The following is a 20333-nucleotide window of genomic DNA, read 5'->3' as shown; positions in this document are numbered from 1 at the left end:
AAAGTTCTATTAGAGCAGAAACATTGTTTTGTTTTAACTTTTCCTCAAAGACTGAAAAACTAGGGAAAAAAAAGAAAAGAAAAAGTGGACCCCACTGTGGGTGTTCCTCATTGTGCCTTGCATAAGGATGTAGGGGGCAAACCTCTCCAGTCTTCCTTCTTCTACATCAGAATGGAGTTCAATCATGATCACACAACTACATTCACACAGGTCCTAAAAAAAACAAAAAACAACAAACCAAACCAAAACAACAAACATACAAGCAAACAAGCCAAAACCAACTCAAAGCCCTGCTAAGGGCATTCAGTGAGGTGAAGGAGTATAGATATTTAGTTTAGTGTTCTGCTTTTTTTTTTTGTTGGCCTGAGTTTATGGCATGTTCCAAACATCAAATAAACCCCGAGTATGTGTCATCCCTCTTGAACACCAGTTGCGGGCATGTGAGGTTGACAAGGCAACAAGTGCTATGTGACCCTTCCTGAAGTTAGAAGAGCTGAAGGATTGATTTGAGCTATTGACGGAATAATGTTCCTGGGGAGCTTATACCAGCTCTCTGACCCTCTCACCTGCACAGACATCTTGTGCTGCTGCATCCCTCTCATCTGTTGCAGGAAATGAAAGTTTGGTGGTGTTGGGGGGACCTCTGATGCCAGACTAACCTTACTGTGTGTAGAAGGCTTTGTGAAGAGTTCTTCCTTTTCCATTTGCAATCTAAAGTCTTACAAATTGCTCTGTCTGAGGGCAGGGAAGTGAAGACCTCTTACCAGGGACTGGGGTATCTGCTTCAAGCCTGCAGATGTAAGCCAATACACCATTTGGCTAGAGGAAAGTAATATTGATTAATGGTACAGGCAAAAGGATCTCAGTCTTTTTAAGCAAAGATACGCAAAAAGTTTTCAAAACAGCAACATATTTTCTACCCTGAAGCCCCTCTGTAAGCAATCTGAAAGTACTACTGTGCCTGGGCATTTTTCTTTTTTTCTATTGTTCAATTATTTATGATAACAGATAATGCAGTAGCATCGATAAGCCGTAATTAGCCAAGTGCCTTCGTATCACCCACAAGAATGATGATGCTGGGAAGAGTTAAGTCTCTGCCCTGCTGATAGTTGCTGTTCTCCCCATTCTCCTTGAACACCACACGAAGAGTGACGTTTGCGTCCATTGTAAATAGTAATAGACCTGAAGGGAATTGCCTGTACCTCTGTACCTGCATTTGCTTTCTCATAAAAAAAAAAAAAAAAAAAAAAAAAAAAAAAAGGAAATAACATTTTACTGAGGCACGTTTCTCCTGGCTGCTTGGAACAGGGGTCGGGTGACTCATGTTTGTGGTTGCTCATGCTTCAATCTCTTCTGCTGCTTACAGCTTGGTCTTGCTGTTTGTTTTGCACGTTTTGCCGCTCTCCTACTTGTTAAACATTTTATACCAGACCAATGAATAACAGTTGATGTCTGTCCTTTTCACCCAGCCAGATATGACTGTAAATAAAATACCTGCTCTGAAAGAAAAGAAAATTGGGAACAGGAAAACAAGTCAGTCTTTCAGCCAAGCAACAAACCACGGTCATATGCTTGAGGACAGATTTTAACCCCAGGTTTGAGCGACAATTAAACTATATTATGGCATGTTCCCAGCAGAGGATGGATAAGGAACATCAGATACAGCTTCTGAAGGAGCTCTTTTGTTGCTGGGACGCTTGCAGTTCTTCTGGCAATGACCTGAGGATCCTAACTGATCATAGCTCCCAATAGCTGGACTGGTCATTTCACAGAACTAGGACAGAGTTAAAGATTTTCCTTATGCTATTTTCCCTCTAATTTAGAACCACTGAGTTACCCTTTTTCAATGATATTTTTAAAAGTCTTAACTGCTTGCAATTTTATTTAATAAGCTAAAATGTTGCTTTTATGTTACATATTAACTTGCAAATAAGTCAGTCCAGATTTCCAATATGCATTTTGCACTCAGGGTAAAATATGGATATCAAGATGGAGTTGCAGGCTTAAAGAAATAATAATAGCAGTAATTCTGTTGAGTATGAACCCAGAAGGTCTATTGCAATTGCCTTGCCTGATCTTCTATATAAAACAGTTCAGAGGACTTCCTTTAAATAATATTTATGTAGAGTAGACTGTATCTTTTAGGGGAAAAATCTGATTATGATTTAAAAAAAAAAATACAGTAATTTTAATAACAACTGGCCTTTTATCATTGTCTCCCTAATGCACATCTGAGCCACATCCTTAACAGCGGTTTACTTTAATGCCATTTCAATCTCCCATAATACTTTTTCGATATATCTTACTGCAAGAACATAAATAATATCTAGTGCCTTTACAGGATTTCATATTAATTAAGTGGAAATTATTTCTTATTTCCTGATTGTCGTGGTTTAACCCGGCTGGCAGCTAAATACCACGCAGCCGTTCGCTCACCCTCCCCCCTCCCTCTCTGGGACGGGGGAGAGAAATGGAAAGTGAAGCCCGTGAGTTGAGATAAAGACAGTTTAATAAGACAGGAAAATAATAATAACAAAATAATAATAACAATAATAACAATAATGTTACAATGGTGATAATAGGAAAATAATAATAATATGTACAAACAAGTGATGCACAATGCAATTGCTCACCACCCGCTGACCGATGCCCAGCCTAACCCCGAGCAGTCCGGCCCCCTCCCCCCGGCTAGCCACCCCTATATATTGTTTAGCATGACGTCAGATGGTATGGAATACCCCTTTGGCTAGTTTGGGTCACCTGTCCTGGGTCTGTCCCCTCCCAGCTCTTACTGCACCCCCAGCCTGCCTGTTGGCAGGACAGAGCAAAAGTCTGAGGTGTCCTTGGCTTGGTATAAGCACTGCTCTGCAACAATTAAAACATCGGGGTGTTATCAGCACTCTTCTCATCCTAAGCCAAAACACAGCATTCCACCAGCTACTAGGAAGAAAATTAATTCTGTTTTAACTGAAACCAGGACACTGATGTAGAGGTTCTATAACATAAAGTCAGGTTGTTGTTTCTGTCTTTGGATTTTTCTGTGTGTTTGTATTTTCTGAGAATGGCTTTATTTTGAGTAACAAGATTTTTGCTTTTAAGAAATACAGGGCAAGACACAAATCAGTTAGAGAGTTGTTGACAATATTCAAAAATCTTTTATACTGAAAAATGTGAAATCATTAAATTTATCATACAGTCTGCAATTGAAAGCAGGAAAGAGGGTGCTGGCTAGATACTGTATTCAGGACTCCAATGAAATAGTACAAATAAAAAATCAGTGTTTTCCAAATAAAATAGTCTTTAATTGTTTTTCCCAGTAAGGACTTCTTCCACCTCCACACTAATAAGCATTCTTCTGTGCTTCAACTAGCTACCCACTCACTTTCTCTCTTTAAAGACATCGGCTCTTCCAATTACCATTGAGAATTTTCAGTCTCTCATTAAATTTGGAGCAGTAGGCAATTTAATCAGGTGGTAATCAGTGTAACATTACAGAAAATGACCTTTAGAAATTGTATGTTAGAAATCTGGATACTCGGTTTTATCATACACATTCTTAGTGTTTAGTTAGTTTACAGTTCTCTTTGGAAAAAAAATAGATGTAGACAGTACTGCAATGTGGTCAAAAGTAGAAACAATGATTTTCTTTACACATCGTTGTCTTTGATTTTATGTGAAATCTCCTATAAATCAAGCAAATATTAAATTTGGTTCCCCTCTTCTAAAGCCCTGTTTGTACAGGCTCGAACAAGCGTGGAGCTGACAGGGACTCTGGAATGTTGGTTACAGCATAATTCCTCGGACAAAATCCACTTTTGGGCTGTTTATTTTTGTTTTCCTAGTTAAAGTACCATCTCCCATTCCTTGCAAAGAAGAAACCCTTTTGCAGAGGGAGGTTTTACGTTACAAGGTGTGATTCAGAGAGTACTTGTGGGCTGTGGAAGTGCAGCTGACGGCGCCTGTGGGAGCAGCAGGCAAGCAGAGTACTGCAGTCTGCTGCGGGGCTTGGTCTTCTCTGCTGTGGGGACAGGGGCCAGTGGCTCCAGAGAATCCTTTTCCAGACCCCTCTAGAGATTTAAGGCATCACTTTGTCAGAGTTTGCTTAAACAAGGGCAAATAGATAGAATGGGAAAGCTGCCAGCCCAAAATGAGTGGTCTGCTGGCACAGCATGGTTTGGCATGGCATAATTCTGATGAAGCATGCTAAGCCATTCAGTACGATTGCTGCCTGTGTTCATTACAAGTTGGCAAATTGTAACTACCCTCATACAAATAAGCCATTGCAAATTTGGTTTTTAGTTAAGCAAATTTAGTTGGGTAGTAGAACTGAGATCCAAAGCAACTGCCTGTCCCTTGCACTCAAATCACAAATCAATATTTTTTTTCTCCCCATTCATGACTTTACAAGCACATGTAGTCCTTAAAATTTCTGGGATTTACAGCTTAGTCACAAAATTCTACACCCCCTCTGGTACGAGGCTTTTTATCTGTGATCCAGACCAGTTAAAGCTGTGCACTTGTATGCTGTTTGGAGGCTGTCTATGTAATGCCTGCATCATACAAGGTGAACAGAGAAGATTTGCCTTTTGGCACTCTTCTAGCAGTGATGTGAGTTGGGTGTATGGTCTGGGGTAGTAGACCCAGTGTACTTTGTGTTTCTTACACACTAGCATTGTCTGAGGATCTAAACATCTTTTTCATATTATATCACATTAAGTTATGTTATAGAACACTATTTAGCACTGCCAGCCAGAGGAGAAGATACATCATCCTCTTACACATCTGTATCATAAATACAAAAATATTCATGTTAAGAAAGCAGGACGACCAGTATTTCCTAAGAGAAGTATTTTAAAGGTGTTACTGTCATAGCAGTTCTGCTTCAGTTTTGGTGATGAAATCTGAATCGGCTCCTTGCAGGAAAAAAATACCACTTTCATGAGATTAGAATTAACGAAGAGGCACCAATTTCTCCCCTTGGTGGATTAGAGAAATTAGCAAAAAAACAGTATGCCAAAAGTGAGCATCCCAGTACTACCCTTACATATTTCCTGAGTACACATCCAGGAAGAAAATCTGACAGTGAAGCAGTGTTTAATGGTCTTTCTTTCACAGTTGGTGAATAACAAAAATGTTCAGCAAAATGAACCTCAGGAGAGAGGCCAAACTCAAGAGCAACTAAGTGGAAATTAAAAACCATGAGAACTTTGAATGGCTACTTATCAAAAGAGAAATGGGTTCCCTCTGCTGTCTTCTGGATTAAAAATCTGTTTTACAAAATATGAAATAAGAATGTTAAAATACTAGCCACTGATACACAACACTGTAATTCGTTGAATATTTTAGGATTCTGCTTTGAGTTGTTGTCTCTAAGCAACACGTCAGTCAGTGTTGCACTATTTCATATGACTATAAAATATGTACATTTTTTCTCACCTAAATAGCGAGATTGTTAAAACCTTTGAGGACAGCTATGTTAAACAGTGGATTAGTTGGTAAAAGCCAGAAGATCGATATTTGATTGTTTTGACTCCTCACTATAGGACTCAACTGGGAAAGCTGCTCGTCAAAAACACATTGAAATGGAGACAAAAAGGTAAGATTGAGAAACAGAATACTTTTAATATCTTATAGAACCACAAATTATCAATAAGTTAAGAAAAAATAAAAACATTGAGTACAGTAGAGCATAGTTTTAAGATCATACCTTTATCCTTATTCAGAGATATGAATTACCGGGTGTGTAACGAGATTAATTGAAGAAAAGTCTGGAGGGAATTTTACAGATGTCCTAGTCATGAGAAACTTTGCAAAAAGCTTGTGAAGCTGCCCACAGATTTGAAGCTGTGAGAAATCTGAAATGCCACGGATGACTATGACGCTACTTAAAATTGCTGAGGTTAATGGACTGCATGGTAGGTATTATGAATGTCACTTAACTGCACTGCTTTTACAGAACATAGTTTTCCTCTTCTAATAATGTTAATTATGAAACACACATAATCTGAGACAACATAATGGATGCTATTGTTCCATTTGTGAAAACACTTGATGTTTATCAGTGCTAGTGAGGGACAGCATGCTGCATAATTCTGTTGTATTTAATTTTATATTGTACATAATATGACACTACTGTGGATATGCTTTTTTGCATGCCAGTTGAACACCACAGTTTTCATCTTCACATTAGAATATGCAATACAAATCTGTTCCCACTTTTATTATAGTAAAGAATTCAAAGTGAACCTCATCCAGTACATTCATTATTTTCAAAAATGAGTGAAGGTTTTCTTCAGCCTAATGAGTATTCTTTCCTTAAAAAAAAATAAAATAAAAATTGGTCTGGTCTTCAATACCTGAACATTTCTAATTAAATTTCTTTTTTTTTTTTTTTTTTTTTCCCAACAGGTGTCCTGTCTCATCTGCTGGAGAACTACTTTGGACTGAATCAAGATATAAATAAAATTACCAAAGATCATGAAACAAATGTCATGGGCATAAGAGCTGGTAAATAGCAACAGCTACAGAGAGTAGAAGTCTACATTCAAAACAGTCCTGTTTAAAAAAGGTTTTGAACTTTAAGCCCCTTCCTTTCCTTTTATTCTGGGAAGTGTAGATGATAGCGTTTGAATTTTATCCTGGATATACAAAGATGTATGTTTTAATAAAGTCCTGTGAACATTTATACGTGTGTTTTGTTCTTGCTATGAACTAATGAGGCCAAAAGACAAAGGCCTCTTTCATATGTCACAAAGTGCTTTCTACAGACTGATAAACTTCATCAAATATTTGTTACCTTTATACGGAGAGGTATTATTCCACAACTTGGGTTATTTCTAGAAATTGTACCCCCTCACTTCTGTACCTTTGATACTGATTATGTGGGATGTGTCATGTCCATCTCTTACTTGCCCCATAACCTACTTTCAATTAAATGAAATATTTGGGATTTGGAAGGATTTTTCATTTACCATTTTGATAGCAAAATTTAGAATATAATTAAGATTGACTATAGTATTTCTGAGCTCGAGATCTCATTTTTCTGTAATGTGTAAATCCTATCAGTCCCATGCAGGTTGAAAGCTTAAGTGTTTTACAGATTCTAAAAGTATTGTCTGTTGAGCTGCATTTAGCCACTTTTGAAGTACTGCAAATAAAACATTCTCTGCTTCCGCATTACAAGCAAGGAAGCACTGATTTGGAGAGAAGTTCTTGAAGATATGCTGTACTGTTCATAGCTCTGAGGTACTATGTTACAGAAATTTCTTTAATTTTCTGCTCCTTCATACCCATCCCTAACAAACTGTTTTGTTGAAAGCTTAAATTAATAATATTACAACAATAAAATTCACAGCTATTGTTCAGGTCTTTATTCAGTTGCTTTCTGTCCTGAGAACTTCCAGACTTGATAAAGGATAAAATCGTTTCCCCACACTGGTGTGGCAAAAAAGAGCACTCTGATCACATATGCTAACAGATTGGTTTAAAGACACACCTCTCAAAAATAGTAGATACAGAAAAAGTGAAAATAATAGTTCAGTGAAAAACATAGAAGTTGTTGATATTAAGAAACAAGAAGAAATGTAAAGAGTTCCATCAGGAGGTCCATATGCTTGTCTTTAATGAATGTGTGGTTTTGTCTTTGAATCATCTGTCTATAAAGGAAAGAAGCAACCAAAACACAACTTTTTTGTCATGAACAGAGAAATATCTTTGAGCTTTATGCACACATACCTTTTGAAAATGTCTTTTTAATCCACAGTTCTAATTCAGCTTGGACTTAGTCTTCGGTGACACATTTTGAGTTAGAAATAAACATACACACACACACACATATATAAGCTCAGTACTAGCTGAAAATTATCTTATTGCTGGTTTATGTGAGATGAATCCAGTTCTTGAAAAACACCACTGTAATGAACAGAAAACTATTCAATTTTATTATTTTCAGCAAAAGAACATTTTCTGAGCCCAGTAAGTCCTTCTCCAGCCACATCATTTAGAAAGGCGGCCCCATTAACACTCATGATACTGGGTGTTTGCTCATGTATGAGCAAAGCCTACTACTATTGTTAGTGCTCTGTCAAACAAAAGGCGATTAACTGCTGAGAGTCCCAGACTGGAAAATGCAATGTTAATGTCCATTTCCCTTTCATTATTATTGTAAGCAGGCGCATTCTGTAATGGGGCTCTATAGGGAAAAAAGTTGCCTTCCCAAATCCCATTAGCTCTGCTCAGAACTGCTGCATTGCGGATACACGTATGCCTGCAGCCCACGCCTTTGGACCGGGGCATCACCCTGTGGTCTTTAGCAATTATAACCAACACTTAACTTGTATGATTGCCTCTTCAGCTCCTACAAGCCAACAGATTATGGCTAAAATTCTCCTCTGAAGGCATGAAAAGGCAATTATAAAAATGTGGGAATAACAAAGCATTTATCAGAACTCTGTGCTGTAGTGTGTGATTGGAATGGTCGTATGTAACCTTTATTTTTCCTCCCTATTGGCTATATTGTCCATGCTGTCACAGGAACCCACATTCAGAGGATACATAATGCACCGAATGCTCCACGGTGACATTGCAGTCATCACTAAGAGACAGACCCTGAAAGTTTTGTAAGATTGTCACTGAATTCCTGATGCTGGGCCCAGCTGTGCCTGGTGTTTAGGCCAATGCCTAGGGAAAATTCCATCGAACAAACTGCTGTCTTGAGCTAAACAGTAGAAACTATTAATGTTAAATGTGAGAATTCAGAAGTGAATTTTGTTTTAGGAAATACAGAAACATGCCTATGCATTTAGTAGTTTTTGAATGCTCAGAGATTAAACGGTGAGAAAAAGATCAAGTCCTTACAGTTATCAGCACATGGAGTATAGTATGCCATTAATTTACCAGATTGTGAGGGTTTTCAGAATTTCTGTCTTATCAACCAACTTTGCTACCTTGGGTACAGAAATCATCCAAAATCACCCAGAAATCAGGAACCATGTCTCCCACCTGGCATCTGTTTTGTGTCAAGAGGCTCCAGAACTTGACTTCCAGGGTTCTTGGAAATATGTGGCCTCTCTGAGCATCCATCTCCCCTTTATGAAATAATAATAAAAATAATATATTCACACAGATACTTTAGGAGTTAAATAATTAATGTTTTGAGTAGCTTTATGCAAAAGCACTTTGTATGATTAAGTACCGCTTTAATTAATTAGTTTAGGAATTTGATAATATTCTTTGTGGGCTCCTGCAGTGTTTCGTTTAGAAGAATGCTATTTGGTCTTCCCAAGGGCGTATGCAGGACAGTGCACCTAGGACACAACCACAGACCTTGTCTCTGTCTCTCCAAATGAGAGAAGACTAACTGTTAACTGTTGGAGAAGTTAAATTTCTTTGTATCTCCTCCTTCAGATAGCTCCTTACCAAATATGAGTTACTATGCTGGGGTGGGATTTTTTTTTTTTTTTTTCTCTGAAAGTATTAATTGGAAGGGCTTACATTAAAATGTTGGAACCCCAAGTAAGTATTGGTACTGTTCAACAGGACTGTGTGCATAGAATCACAGAATGGTTTGAGTTAGAAGGGACCTTACAGATTATCTAATTCCAACTTCCTGCCATGAGCAAGGACACCTCTCACCAAACCAGGTTGCTCAAAGCCTCATCCAACCTGGCCTTGAACACTTCCAGGGATAGGGCATCCACAGCTTCTGTGGGCAACCTCTGCCAGTGCCTCACCACCCTCATCATAAAAAAAAAAAAAAAAAAAAAATTCTTCCTTATGTCCATTCTAAACCCTCTTTCAGTTTGAAACCATTATCTCTTGTCCTGTCACTGCAGGCCCTGGTAAAAAGTCTCCATCTTCCTTATCAGACACCTTGAAGTACTGAAAGGCCATGATTTAATAGCAACTGCCTGTTTTCCTAACACTCCTCTTGATCCTTGGGACAAATAGGTCAGATATATTTTTTAAATTATCCATGCTATTATACTTGATGTTTGATATCCTGAAATATGAGCTTGGGGTGATTCTAGCAGGTCTTCTCAGTTGGTTCACTGTAGGCAGTTTGCAGTTTGTGCTACGTGGGAGATGTCAAAGGGACACAGTGAGAGTCAGGCCAAGTGCCTAAATTCCCATCTCACTGCAGAAATAAAAATAGTTATATGTGGTTTTGCAAATTCATACACCCAAACAGTAATGGCTTCATTTTCCAAGCTGCTCTTCCCACTGAATATTGCAGATAAAGCACTCTTTATTTAGAAATGCAATTCTGACTGTTATGGGTATAATGGCTAGTAATGATGCCAATGGCAAGCATGGAGCACTTGTCTTTCACATTTCAGGAGGAAAAAAAAAATATTTTACAAACTTATCTGTTCTTCAATAAATACTAGAATTGCAATCTTTCCTTATGATAAAACCAAATAATCCAGGTCCATGCTAGGCACAGGTTTCTGAGATGGCATCCTTCAATTTTAGGGCCAAATATACATTTGAGTGGGAAAGATAGATGAGGAAGTACATTTTTGGGTGAGGAAATAGTGTCTGCCCTGTTTTTTTCGTCTTCACCTTGAAGGGAGAAGGGAGAAGAGATCATTTTATGGTACAGTGCAGATGTATCTCTTCTTCCAAACTGATAAGCTTTTACAACGATATTGATCTGCACGTTGAGACCACCATGCTTACAAATGCCTTGAATATTTAAGGAATTTTAGCCAGAGGGATAGTTCCCCGATGTCTGAACACATCTGCTGTCTAGCTGTAGGTGGACAGTCGCCTCTGAGTGCTTTAGCCTATTCATCTATGCAAATGCTGAAACTCAGATTCACTTTTAACTTTCCTCCACTTTGCATCAGTTCATGTGCTCTCAGCTTCCCTTGCTAGCTTCCAGCCTGGTGGCTAGCATGGTGGAGTCTGTTTCCAGATTGTGGCTTCTAGATGCTATGGAAACAGAAATAAATATTTTCAACCTTTTTTTTTTTTTTTTTTTTTTTTTTTTTTTTTTTTTTTTTTTTTGTATTTCAGATTATGTAAGTGCACCAGTAACAATGCATGGCAAAGGGAGTGCAGTAATTGAATGTGCTGTGAGAGCTTACTCTTTGTTGCTTAGCAATTAAATGTATGCACGTAGCAGCAGCACTGACAAAAATGCTAATAAAAGGTGACAAGTTATATCTCCTGAAAAAAAATTACACAATTAAGTAAAAAAATCTTTGACGAGATACCAGAGCAGCAGCAAATGGTACATACTGATAGATCTTGTCCCTCCTGAAGGCAAGATCTTCAGGTACTGGCCACTAGAGGGGCTGAGATGATGGGAATAGAAGGGATCCACATTTATAGCATGGGCTACAGACACACAGTTGTGCAAACATGGTAAGGCTTTTTGTTATTGTTGTTGTTGTTCCTTTATTATTTGTATATATTTTTTCTCTGTAAAATGTCTAGAAACATGTTCTGTTTTCTCTGTTTCATTTTTTTCTCCTTGATGTTCAGGTTTGCCGATTTTTCAGAGCATCTCTTTCAACCGAATTTCTGACTTTCCTAGCAGATCCTTGAGTCACAGTAAAAGATTTGATTTATATAACATGATGCAACCTGTCGTCTTAGTGTAAATAGGTTTATCTATAAAACTGCGTCTTTCATAGTACCAAACTGCTCCATTTGCTTTCTTAATTTAGGGCAAACACGAAGCAGAGGAACTGCATTGTAGGCTGTAATTCTCAAAAAAAGCCCAGCATTTACAGACTCCTTTCTTTCTGTGATTTGTATGTTTAACCTTTCACTCCTCTCTCATCCTTAGTCTCCTTCAAAAATCTCTTGTCACCTGGATTTTGCTCAGGAAGTGCACTGCTACTTGGACCGGTTAATACTTATTAAAACACTTGCTTTGCTGTGGGTATAGTGTTAAGGGTTTTATTGGAGCTTTTTCCAAAACAGCTTGACACACTGTTGCATGAAATTCCTTTCACTACATTTAGTAAAGGAATTGCTTACAGGCTGGAAATAATTGCTCTTAAAGAGTTTGTTAATGTCTGTGGTATTTAGCAAATATTAGTTACATGCAGGATTTGAAAAGTTTTGTTTTCTTCTAGCAATTCTTTCTTCCTTTTTTTTTTTTTTTTTTAGAGCTTTCCTTCATTAGCTTTCAGCTCACCATAGTGCTGATTCTGCATTTGACAATCTGCCTGCATAGTGAATTGCAGGATCTGGGCCCAATTTTGATCTATTTATATTATAGTCCATTTCATTTTAACTGAATGCAAATACTAATTTGGCCATACTTGCTTTCAGTGTTATCTCAAGTTGTGCCAAATCATCAGACAGTCCATTTGGAGTTTGGCGGGCTTTGCTGAAACTCCTGCATTTCTGGTCAAGTGCTATTGAAAAATACTTCTATTTATCAAACAAAAGTAGCCTACCTCTTGGCTTGGTTCAGCAATCCTAATTTCCTATTCCATGAATTAGAAAGTAAGATACTACAGACCCTGAATCAGTGCAGATCAGATTGTATTCTGTGTAAATAATATGAATTAAACTAGTTTTAATTCATGTACTATACCTCTTAAGAAAAAAAAATAAATGAAAACATACAGTAAAAATAATGATGGCAAACTGAAATGTTACTGGTCTCCTCTTCCCTGGCTTCTTTGTTAGTGTATTGATAGAAGAGTAATTGAGATAACTGCACAGAGAACAGTGCTGTTGTATGATACAAACAGCTAAAGGCTATTTGGAGAGATTTTTCTGACTAGTCAAGTTCGTGTTCACTTCATTTCTTAAGTTTTCCCCAAAAAAGGATTTTTTTAGCATGTGTTAAGCAGGTAGGAATTATCCTATACAGATGAAATTGTACCTAGACCCCAAGCCAGCTAGGGTAAATATATCAGAGGGCAAGGTAGAAAGACAGTAAAAGTGCAACAGATTGTTGTGCTAAAATATTCTGTGTGCATTTGGTTGTGATCTTTTTAATGAGATGGTTTACAACTTGTTCAGGACATTGAATCAAACATCCAGAAAAGGAAAGATATGACTCCACTGGGTTGATATAAAAACAAATTTCCCTGATTTCTCTCTTCCCTCTTCCCCCTACTCCAGTAAATGTTATCTTGGCAAAATGTGCTCTGAGTGAATCAGTTTGATTTGTGAAATACTCTTCTCCGAAGGCTGCATTTAGAAAACTACTTCCAAATAAGTGTATGCTATCCAAAAGTATCAGAAATATTTCAAGCCTTAGAAATAGTTTTTAAAACATATTTACATATTTCTTTCTTCCCATATTACATGCAATGACATGCAAATACGGTTTGTGCATGTGTGTATTTACATATATGTGTGTGCATATGAAAAAGCAAATACTTTTTAGAAATGTCTATTTAAATGTCTGCCTGGAAATGCATGCAGTATGTTCTTTTTTAAGTAGCCTCCTCCTGGTGGTACCTTCACTGAGATTCTCACCAGTTCCCATGTAGTGTTCTGTAAATACCCTGTGAGAATGACTAGCAAGGAGGATGATCTTGCATAACAGGCAGCTGACTAATTTAGACCAAGAACACTGATCTACAATGACTGAAATAGTCTCAGTCTTGTTTCATTTTTGACATTTGAAGTTTTAGCATTACACTCTATACCTCTGTATTTCGGTCTGCGGAAGTCACTGCTCATATATTCAACCATTTTCAGGTAGAGCAAGAAAGGGATAAACCATTCTAAATATCAAAGAAAGGGCAGGATTTTGTGTGTTGTGTATGTTCCTGACACACAGAGAGGGCCAGGTAACATTTATGTAAATGATCTCTACCCTATACCACTTCTTTGGATAAGTACCATAGTAGACCATCTTATCCATCTTTCTGAGCTGGCTACTTTGCCCTTTGTATTTTATTCACCTTTCACTGTACCTTGACCTAAGCTGTTCTTCTCTTTTATCCAACTAGTTTAATTCAGGTTTTAACAAAGAGACCGCTTCCAAAAAACAAAATTTGTTGTCTATCTCTCACCTGCATCTTCTTCAGTTTTGGACCATGCATGTAAAGGCTGGGGCAGTGAGGTGTGTTTGTGAGGTGGTGCCACCTCTGTGGCCATCTATCCCACTGAGTTTGGAGATACTACTTTCAGTGTAGCTCTAACAGAGGCTGCAAAGAGGCAGGACTTGCCTGAGCACTGGCCGGGTCTGGGCCTGAAGCCAAGGGATGAAGCTGAGATGGAACATGAGTCCTATGAGGAACAGATGAGGGAACCGGGTTTGTTTAGTCTGGAGAAGAGGAAGCTCAGGGGACACCTTATTGCTCTCTACAGCTACCTGAAAGGAAGGTGTTGGCCTCTTCTCACAGGTAACCAGTGATAGGACTAGAGGGAATGGCCTCAAGTTGTGCCAGGGGAGGTTCAGGTTGGAAATTCGGAAACATTTCTTCTCAGAAGGAGCAGTCAGACAATGGAATGGGTTGCTCAGGGAGGTGGTGGAATCACTGTCCCTGAGGGTATTTAAGGAAAGGTTGGACATGGTTTAGTGGCTGACATTGGTAGTAGGGTGATGGGTTGACCAGATGATCTTGAAGGTCTTTTCCAACCATAGTGATTCTATCACTGTATGGCAAGGTGGGAATGTTTTTGAGTGAAAATGACTGATGATCAGTATAGCTGCTTGGAGGTCCACTCTGGTGTTTTCATGTGATTGATACCCATCTCTTGCCATAGGTGTTTATACAGAGTCAGTGCCATTGAGTAATATGTGGTATTTACATAACCATCTGAGTCCACTGGGTGACTGAAATTTCCTTGCCACAATTGACTCTGCTCTTCATCCATGATCTTGAACTTTTGTTAGAAAAGACCTTATAAATCTTCAGATGCACCACTCTACATTTGATACACAAAAAGCCATACATCTTATATTCCTTGCTACCATAAAAATGTGACTCATCACTGCAACTAATTTTGTTTTGAGAAACAGTGAACTGCATCAGAATTCCTAAGGTAGGAAGAAGTAAGGGAAGAAATGACTGTGTAGTTTGCTAGATTTGTTTTAAGTGATGGTTTCTAAAATCTGAATTCCTTAAAAATATAAGAAAAGAGTAGCCAGTAGTGTGAATAAACTTTACAGGAAAAGGAGCAGTCATCTGTGTTTTGTTTTTTTCTTTTTCTCTCTCTAATTTTTTTTTTTTATTATTTTTTTCTTATTTTTCTCCCAAGCATGTCTTGCATACAGTCATGAGCTCAGCAGTTTTAATCTTAAATTGGTTCACAGCAACTGCTTATACCTAGCTTACAGAATATGTCGTTATCAAAAAGGAAAACTTGCCTGAGTTGAAATTTTCTTTCTCGCTAACAAACACAAGAAGGAAGTGATGGGTAAAATTTAGAACACTATTGTATAATAAATGAGTAATCAGAGGAAATTTAATGCATGGACAACAATCTCGCTGTTCTGTTGCTCAGATACACAGCTTGCCTGAATCTAAATATATTGATTTATAAAAGGTGCGTATTTGGTGATACATATCCTGTAAGCCTGCAAAACAGTGAAGAAGAATATTGATATAACTGGTTGGCTACTTAAATAAGCCCTTAAAGGAGTATAGCTAGTTACTATGGGGTTAAGCTTTTAAAATTACACGGTGGTACAGGTTTGGGCCTGCAACAGGGAGAAAGGGGTGTTCAGAGACATCTACTCAAGGGCTTTGTAAGTCCTGATCAGTGCAGAAGAAAAGCTCCACGGTGAGAATAGCCTGGCACACAGCCCACATCATGGCAATGGAGAAGATGAAGTTAAACTTGCATATTAGCGTTTTTGAAGAGTGGGATTTAATGCTCTCAGGATTTTCAGCCTCCTTAAAAGTCTCCATGTGTGTTCCTGGAGATATTTGTTAACTGATTGATAGAAAAAAAGAGAATTGTTCTTTGTTATTAAAGAAAGTCTTTGCAACAGAAAGGATTATAAACATCCTCTTCGATAATCTCAGCATTTTAAAACATTTCTTTATCTTGATATTAACTACTGATGCTCAGTTTGCTACTGAGTATAGATGTCTTTATGAATATAATAATGAGAAATAGGTTGGCTGCCTATTTCTTCAGAGACACAAGTGGTAAGGAGTTCACAAGCCTTTTGCCTTCAGGCCCCATGCAGTTCCCCAGGGTGGGAGTAGCCTTCAACCTCTGGCATTTTATGGATGCTGCAAAATCGTGGTAGCAGGCTCGGTGTTGGAGACCACTCAAACAAAGAGGTGGGTTTCAGGGAAAGCTGGGTTTTATTTTTGGCTGCTCAGACTTTGCAGAAGGTGAGGCAGCTGAGGTTTGAGGTTAGCCTGTGTGTTCCCGCTGGAGACTGCTGCCAAAGGAGCAGCGCTTGGAGTGCTGTTGGGAGTATGCGCTGACCTGTGGATAAATAAAAGACATTAGAAATGCAATTATGCCATTAGAACAGCTGAGGGAATAGTTGCCCTCTAGATGGAGCTGTGCCCTTGTGTTATAACGGAGTTGACTCTAAGCATGAGGATTAAAGAAGAAATCTTTCTTCTGGAGGGCTGGGTGGCAGAGCCCTGTTGCCAGCAGATGCCCTGCTCAAGCGTGACAGGGGAGAGCAGTTACAGACTTCACTCTGCCTCTCATATGGATATGGGTATGGTAGAGCAGGCTGTAGGACAGATTTCTCTGCTAATAGCAAAGCCTTTTATCCCAGCTCCCACCCCTAGCTGTTTTCTCTCAGGCTTCCTGTTCTCCCCTCTCCTTGTTCACTTCTTGCAGGTCACTTTGTCTCTTAGCATCTTCCAGGCCCACAAAAGCTGCCATTTCCTCAGCATCCTCACTGTCTACTTAAATCTAGCTGCCAGCTGTGTACTGTATGATAATGTCTTTTTAATAGCTGTATTTTCTTTGTACTGTGTACTCAATTGCTGTGATTGTGAATGGGCACTGTATTTGCCTGTGCTTTAGGTAAAGTGAGGGCATGTCTTCTGTGTGCTTATAACTTCACTTGGAATGCTTTCTAAAGCATAGCTCACAGCTTTATAGGACATTTCATTGCTATATTGGATTGAATTCATCTGAACAAGGTCTGTATTTGCCTTAAATATTGTCTTTTTATAGTTTAGCTTGTTCATGGAGTAGGATATTCTGTCATTTCTGGTCCCTATCTAGTAATGTTGTAGCCGAACCCCTATATTAAGCCATTTTTAGGGCTGACCACTTAGGTTCCCAAACAGCCAGGGCTGTGAATTTTCATTGTGCTGGGTAGAGCTTAGGGATATGGTTTAGTGGAGGGCTGTTAGCGTTAGGTTGGAGGTTGGACTCGATGACCTTGAGGTCTCTTCCAACCTAGAAAATTCTGTGATTCTGTGTGATTCTGTATGTGTGTTTCTGAAGAGAAGAAAATGTGCTTATGTGCCAGCCAGCCTGTAACATATTTTAAGTAGCATGATGTGACGTACTTAATGGTTAGTATACAGAGGTCACTTTATGTTTTTTTTTTGTCATTTCTCCCAGGAAAGAAGCTGGTAGCACAAGTATGCAGGCAATAATAACAGAAAACAGCTTAAAAGTCAAAGCAGCACTCTACTAATAAGTATAAGCCTTTTGGGAAACTCTCCTTCTACAATTACCCAGCTTTTGTAAACTCTCACTAAACTGCTATTCTATTTATGCTGAAGCTTGGACACAAGTCCACTTATTTAGTAAGACTTCATCAGAAGGAAAGCATTTTTCACATTCTCGTTATTATTACAACAATTTTCTTCAATATAATTCAAACCAGTTTCTATTACTGAGGTAGATACTGATGACTTCTACTGAAGGCATGAAGTAGTAGTTACATCTTTGTCCTTGGAGACTAGAGATTTCAGGCCATAGATTAAACTCTTTTAAACTAGTAGCTAAGCTCTATGATTTTCCAGGAAGTACCTTCCTCCCGCTTTAATGTATGAATTATGTATGCCATGAATGGAAATTATGAAAAGGTGACCACTGAAGGTTTGTTGTTTCATGTGACACCTAATGCATCGCCCAAAGTCTTTTATTCTGAAACTAAGGGATTACAGGAAAAGTTTTTGTTTTTCTATTGGAATAAGAAAGTAATGGTATGACAGACAGTATTCTTATTTCTTACAGGTTGGAAATAGAATCATAGAATCATAGAATGGTTTGGGTTGGAAGGGACCTTAAAGATCACCCAGTTCAGCCAGGGACACCTCCCACCAGACCAGGTGGGAGATGGAGGTGTCCCACCATCCAGCTTGGTCTTGAACACCTCCAGGGATGGGGCATCCACAGCTTCTCGGGGCAACCTGTGCCAGTGCCTCACCACCCTGTGAGGAAGAAATCTGATCTGAGTACACCCTACCTGCTCAAAACTCAACATCAATTGCATTTTGCATATCCACCTTGTAAGAGAGTGTGTGATTATGGGAAAGCTCTGTTTGTGGCTGTCTGGGGTAGTGTTGTCTCAGTATTTGTGGCTGGAAGAGCTAGAAGAAATTAAGTGTAATTGGGTGTTGTTAGGGATTGTAGATCCTGTATGAACCGGAGCTATAGTCCAGTGCAATTCCTGCTGATGATTTCAAGCATTCTGCCTGCATTTTCTGTTGCCAGTGAGCACTCTGTGCTTCCTGTAAAAGAGGGAAAGGTTCACAATGAGACCTTCGCAGAGGACCTCATTGAGGATATGAAGAGTAATATTAAGAGCTTTCACCTAAAGTGATCATCAGCGAAATGAGATAGAGGGGAAATGAAGGGAAATAGCTGAACTGATAAAGAGTGCATTGATCCACCTCTGCCAGACGAGTCACCTGGTGACTAAAGGCAACTAGCTGTGAGGAGGTATTGAGGGGAAGAGAAGAGGAATGAGTTACCTGGGTGTAGCAGGAGTGGGGACGGTGCTTCAGGCAGCTTTGCAGAGTAACAGACAGTAGCAGTGAGCAAAATCTCCTAGTATGCTGGGAGGAACTTGAGTAGAAAGCTACCAGCAGTAAAAGAATAGAAGTAGGAAATGGGGTTTAATGGCTTTATGGTATACCAAATAACAATAAATTCAGGAAATGCAAGGCTTAGCCAGCTTGGTATTTATGTAAGAATACTTGATAGGAAGAAGCATGCTGATTGCTATAAAATAAAGCAAAACCAAAAAAAAAATTGTTTTGCGTGTAGCTATTTTTTATTCCATCGGACAGGGAATCTAATCAGGGAAGACCAACTTTTAATTTTCTTAGAAACGGAAAGATTTACAACAATGCTAAGTGTATTCCTCTGAATTTGGCTGGCTTGGTCCCCAGCTAATGCTTCTCATCTGGCACCTGCTGTAGCATTTTCTGGGTTTCAGCGTTGCACTGGCCAAGAGCAGCGAGCTGCTCCGCACACGCTGCTGAAGCTGCTGCCTAATGAAGCATTCCCACCGCAAGGTTTCTGCTGCAGTAATTGTCCCCATACCCAGATGTGTAATAATGTGCCTCAGCTAAGGGTCTCAGCTTAAAAAGGTAAAAGCAGCACAGCTAAAAGGCTGATAAACCAAAGAATTTTTTTTTCCTCTCTGAATAATTTTGGTGCATTTGGTGAATTTTAATGCTTATGGAAATTAAAGATTTTATTGGAGGCAAAGCAAGTGTAGGCAGTAACCATAGTGACTTCTACACATAGAAGCTTTGCCAGTGTGTTTCAGTTCTAGTCTGCAAAAACCTAGTTATCAAACATTTGTAGGGTCTTATTGGGCAATTACAATGAAGGGTTGATGCAGGGGGGTCATTGTCCTTTACATAAAGGGCTACAGCCACAGAAACACAGTGGTCTTCTGCCAAGCTCCTCATTGAGGTCAAACCTGAATTATGAAAGCGTCAAAGGTTGCTGCTGCGAATATTAATGTTATTGCAGATGCTTTTCCTTTGCGTGCTGGCAGGGTTAAATAATCTATACCTGCTTTTTTGTCGTATTGTTCCCTGGCCCTCAGCCATGCTTAAGGAAGACTTAAGGTGGACAGTTGTATGGTAAAATGCTTTCCTGAGCTGTTGCTAGAGGATTTTACCTCTTGTTCCTAACCACTGTTAATAAATAGTCTTGAGTCCATTGTCTTTCTGCAATAAATGTGAAACTTAATAGGAATAGTCTATTGAAAGCACATTTCTTCTATTTTGTTTGCTGTGTCAGAAATAACTTTACTATTTTTAGTAGACCTGCTAAACAGTTCTTTCACTGCACATTTGAACAGCCACAGCTTATGCTAGAAGCCTCTGAATTTATTCAAGATTTAAAAAAAAAAATTAAAATTTGTGGTACGGGTCATCCTGAAAACTTTGTTTTGGGGTGGGAGCAAGGTTTCCTGCAATGACAATGTAGGCTGGTTGGGGAGGTGGAAG

General features: G+C 38.8%; 1 protein-coding gene across 15 annotated transcripts in view; it reads left to right on the top strand.

Annotated features, from left to right (window-relative positions):
- The window catches only part of DLGAP2 (DLG associated protein 2), a 478278-nt gene that overhangs the window by 112911 nt on the left and 345034 nt on the right, over positions 1–20333 (top strand). For 2 of the 15 annotated variants that reach the window (XM_084515987.1, XM_084515984.1), the window contains exon 1: positions 11264–11370. The exons of 12 other annotated variants lie outside the window; for them this stretch is intronic. The gene's annotated coding sequence lies outside the window, so the exon portion shown is untranslated. Of the gene's footprint in view, positions 1–11263; positions 11371–20333 lie in introns of those variants that run through there. One more of the 15 variants, XM_084515991.1, reaches the window with a different exon arrangement.

The sequence above is a fragment of the Aythya ferina genome (genome assembly GCF_964211825.1).
Source record: "Aythya ferina genome assembly, chromosome: 3".
NCBI lineage: Eukaryota > Metazoa > Chordata > Aves > Anseriformes > Anatidae > Aythya > Aythya ferina.
This window is presented reverse-complemented; position numbering and strand designations above follow the sequence as displayed.